Below are 5,500 nucleotides of genomic sequence, written 5' to 3' on the forward strand. Positions count from 1 at the left end.
AACCACTTACAAAAAGAAAACTAGGACTTTAGGACTTCTGCAGAAACTTTGTGAGAAAATGAAAAACAGAAATGAAAGTTCAAAGGAGAGCACCTCACATGCACATGCAAGAATAAGGCAGACAAAGAAGCAAAAAGCAGCATGAAATGTTGAGATAGGATGGATACACAGTGATGGAAAAATAGCCAAACAGGTGAGAGCAAAGCAGGGAGGTGGACCTAGAAAAATTCAAATTGCCACTTAATAGATTAAAAGATATTTTTCAGGAAGGAATTTTTTTTTCCTGATGGCATATCTCCTAAGGTATCTGAAATAGTTTGACGTTTGCGACTTTAAACAGAACCACCTTACTGATGCTGCGAGATCGATCAACTTCAGACCAGACAACAAACGACGGAGGCTCTGGAAAAGTGCAATCAAACGATGAGTTTTATTATCACAGGAGAACAACCAACCGTCAGCATACGGATTGTTTTGCTCTGACAAGAATACATTGGGTTCTGGTTTTATAGGATAAAATATCACACCTACGTCAATACAGTTCAAAAATACATGGTGACAGACGGGCAAAAGTTCAACCCGTGCAGACAAGGGTACATCACGTACACTTCTAATAACCATAAATAGAATAGAATATTCTTTATTGTCATTGTCACAAGTACAATGAAATTGAAAGATGTCTCCGGTCAGTGCAACATCACGAAAGATAAATACTTAAAAACTATAATAGATATGATATAAAAGATAGAAATACATATAAAATACAGTGTTCTCATACAGTAAATACACCCAAGCAATCCAGGCCTAAGGCCCCATACAGACACTCAACATACGACCTAGTTGATATATCACTCAAACAATCAATCACTCAGTCAATTTGTTAGCGCATCCAACAAAACATGTCTGAAAGCATTCCAACATCAAGGGCACAAATGACAACAGGGGCAATGAAAGTCATCTACTTTTAGTAGCATTGAGACATGATATTGCAATTGGGTAGAAACTGTGTTTGAGTCTGTTAGTCCTTGTGTATGTTGTTCTATACCGTTTACCTGAAGGCAGCAGTTCGAACATGGAGTGTCCAGGGTGTGAGGTGTCCTTTATGATGTTATGGGCTCTTTTGAGGCAGCGGGAACTGTGTAGGTCTTTCAGTTTGAGGAGAGGGCAGCCGATTGTCCTTTGGGCAGCGTTGATTACTCCCTGGAGTGCTTTCCTCTGAGCCACTGTGCAGCTAGCGTACCATATGCCTATGCAGTACGTTAGTATGCTTTCGATGGAGGCTCTGTAGAAAGACACCAGCAGTCTCTGTGTGATGTTGTTCTTCCTAAGCACTCTCAGAAAGTACAGTCTCTGTTGTGTCTTTTTCAGTAGCTCAGAGGTATTCACACTCCAGGATAGGTTTCCCTCTATGCTGACTCCCAAGAAGCATAGAGGGAAACCTATCCTGGAGTGTGAAACCGACATTTAACTTCCCTTTTCTACATTACTTGCCTTTTAGGGTAATAACTTCAGGTCTTAGCATCTCTGAGAGCTAATAATGGACCCTCGTCATTAATCACTAAGTAGAGTACTTTGCAGCCAGTCTCAAACTGAAGCAGAAGACGCTTAGGCCTTCGCTCAGACCTGCTACTAGATTAATATGTGTATCGTAAGCGTGCATGCAATTAACCTGCTATGTTCTCATCTCCCCTCAGCATGTATCATCTGGACACTCTCACCAGTGAAGCTTAAAACCTTCTAGAATGGAACATCAACTCTTAACCAAGCACATTTATGCATTGTGTATAAAATGAACTCAACCTGTAAAAATAGAAAGGTCAATGTGATGACAGACATATTCAATGCAATTTTATAAACCCTGCAGGAAATATTACTGATAAATGATACTGTGAAACATGTTATTAATACATTCTTCATAAGGCAAATTAAATGGTAGCAATAAAAGAATCTCTGAATCCCAGAGGCAGCGAGGCTGACAATGTTATGCTTCTACACTGCAACAAAGCCAAAAGATCCTGAAGAAGATGCCGGTAAAATGTTACTTTTCACACTGCATTTCTATTGTGGTTTTGAGTATGTTTATGAAGCTCCTTATCCATTTGAATAGGCCTGAAATCCATAACCAGTGTTGGGAAGGTTACTTTTAAAATGTATTTCCACTACAGATTACAGTTTACATGGCCCAAAATGTAGTTTGTAACATTTTACATTAAGTTACTCAATGTGAGTAACGTATTCTGAATACTTTGGATTACTTGATATATTGTCATGCTTTTTACAACTACATGAATGTCCTATTGCTGTGTGATTTATTAATATTACTGAAGGTTACTCTCCATACCAATAATTAAATTAAATTCAATTTTATTTATACAGCATCAAATCACAACAACAGTCACCTCAAGCTGCTTTATAGTGTAATGTAGACCCTACAATAATACATACGGAGAAAAACCCAACAATGATATGACCCCCTATGAGCAAGCACTTTGGTGATAGTGGGAAGGAAAAACTCCCTTTTAACAGGAAGAAACCTCTGGCCATCTGCCACCAACTACATTTTTAAATCTTAATATAAAATGAGTATCAGTAGGGTGGATATTAGGTAAGACTGCACTTGTTGCAGCTTTCTCATATAGAAAACTATTTCTGTATCAGTAATATTTTTTCTTTTTGTCTGTTTTCAGAACTGCACATGATTATTTACAGCTAGCAGGTTGTTAATGCTGTCCATCAAGTCTAACAGTCCGCAGTCTATGAACTAACCTCAGCTAACAATGTTAGCTCGGTGGCGAGTAGCCTTTAGTAATACTAATAAATCACACAGCAATAGTAAATGGTAAATGGCCTGTATTTGTATAGCGCTTTACTAGTCCCTAAGGCCCCCAAAGCGCTTTACACATCCAGTCATCCACCCATTCACACACACACACACACACTGGTGATGGCAGCTACATTGTAACCACAGCCACCCTGGGGCGCACTGACAGAGGCGAGGCTGCCGGACACTGGCACCACCGGGCCCTCTGACCACCACCAGTAGGCAACGGGTGAAGTGTCTTGCCCAAGGACACAACGACCGAGACTGTCCAAGCCGGGGCTCGAACCGGCAACCTTCCAATTACAAGGCGAACTCCCAACTCTTGAGCCACGATCGCCCCATTGAGATACTGAAGTTGCACATAACCCAGGTAGCTACCACAGCTAAAACAAGGTCCAAACAAGAATGAAATAATATGGTAATTTCTTAGTTATTACCACCCAATTAGTTGATTCTGTGTAATAAGCAGGAAAAAGAGTTGCAAAATACACCACAGAAACATCTGTGGCAGGGGGATCACACTCTTCATCCTTCCTGGGAAAGTCTATGCCGGGGTGCTGGAAAGGGGAGTCCACCCGTTAGTCAAATCTCGGATACAGGAAGAACAATGCGGTTTTCGTCCTGGTTGTGGAACCCTGGACCAGCTCTTTATCCTCTCAAGGATACTTAAGGATACATGGGATTTGCCCAACCAGTCTACATGTTTTTTGTGGACATGGAGAAGGTATTCGACCATGTCCCTCAGGGTGTCCTGTGCGAGGTGCTGTGGAAGTATGGGGTGTCTGGCCCAAGAGCTTGGTCCCTATAGCCAGCAAAAAGTCAGACTTGTTCCTAGTGGGTGAAGGACCCTGCCAGGGCTGCCCTTTATCACCGAATCTTGTAATAATTTTATGGACAGAATTTCTAGGCATAGCCAAGTGGTGGAAGGCTTTCACTTGGGTGGTCTCAGAATCTCATCTCTGCTTTTCGTGGATGATGTGGTTCTGTTGGCTTCATCGGGTGGTGGCCTCCAGCTTGCACTGGAAGGCTTTGCAGCCAAGTGTGAGGCGGTGGACATTAGAATCAGCACCTCTAAATCTGAGGCCATGGTCCTCAGCCGGAAAAGGGTGGAGTGCCCACTCCAGGTCAGGGACGAGTTCCTGCCCCAGAGTGGAGGAGTTTAAGCATCTCGGGGTCTTGTTCACGAGTGATGGGAGAAAGGGGCGGGGTGCTGTGGCTGCAGTAATGCGGACGGTGTACCGGTCCGTCGTGGTGAAGAGAGAGTTGAATATAAAAGCGAAGATCTCAATTTACTGGTGGGTCTACGTCCCTACCTTCACCTATGGTCACGAGCTGTGGGTAGAGACCGAAAGAACGAGATCGCGGATACAAGCGGTGGAAATGAGCTTCCTCTGAAGGGTGGCTGGCCTCTCCCTTAGAGATAGGGTGAGAAGTTCAGCCATCCAGGAGGGGCTCAGAGTAGAGCCGCTGCACACACACACACTCACACACACATGCACCGTAGGAAAATGGCAACAATGAAGAAGCTGCTATGAAAGCTGCAAACACTAAGTACCTGCAGAAGGTCTGGCAAGTCCCGAGGAATCAGATGAACAGTAAGAACAAAATCCAGGCTACCAACACCTACGCCCTGCCTATGATCAGGTACCCTGCTGGGATATATAAGCTGGAAAAAGGAGGAGATAGAAGCCACTGCTGACAAGACAAGGAAGCTCCTGACCATACATCAAATCAAATCCAATCAAAATTTATTTATATAGCACATATTAAAAACAACAGTGTTGACCATAGTGCTTCACAGTCAATAAAAACATGAGACAGTTAAAACAAACAATAGAGGAGGACGACAAACAATAGGTAACAACGCAACAAGCTAAAACAGCCAACTAGACAGAATCAAAAGCCAAAGTAAAAAAATAAGTTTTAAGACGTAATTTAAAAGACTGGATAGACTCGGCAGTGCGAATATGAACGGGGAGGTTATTCCAGAGTCTGGGTGCCACGGATGCAAAGGCCCGGTCGCTTCTCGACTTCATTCGAGTCCTAGGTTGTGCTAGGAGCCTGTGGTTGGACGATCTAAGTGCCCTGTTGGGATTGTATGAATGGAGTAAATCAGAAAGATAACTGGGCGCTAAATTATTCAAAATATTAAAAGTGAACAAAAGAATTTTAAAATCTATACGATATTTAACAGGGAGCCAATGTAATTTGGCTAAGATTGGAGTTATGTGTTCATGAATTCTCGTACCTGTTAAAAGACGCGCAGCTGCATTTTGAATTAACTGGAGCCGGCAAAGAGAGGAGTGTTGGAGGCCCGAGTAGAGGCAGTTAAAGTCGTCCAATCTGGATGTAATAAATGCATGGATAAGCTTTTCAAGGTCCTTTAAAGGAAGGAACGGCTTTGCTTTGGAAATCTGACGCAACTGGTAAAAGCTGTTTTTTTACCACAGTGGACACCTGTTTCTCGAGTTTAAAAGAGCCATCCAGGAACACTCCGAGGTTTCTTACAGTGGACGAAAGATGGCTAGCGAGAGGGCCTAGGGCGTCAGCTAACTGGTCTAGCGGAGTGTGACTACCAAAGACTATGATTTCGGTCTTATTCTTGTTCAATGTAAGAAAATTATGTGATAACCAAATTTTAACTTCATGCAAACAGTTGAACAGAGGTTGCAAAGAAGC

The sequence above is a fragment of the Maylandia zebra genome, linkage group LG9, assembly GCF_041146795.1.
Source record: "Maylandia zebra isolate NMK-2024a linkage group LG9, Mzebra_GT3a, whole genome shotgun sequence".
Taxonomy (NCBI): Eukaryota; Metazoa; Chordata; class Actinopteri; order Cichliformes; family Cichlidae; genus Maylandia; species Maylandia zebra.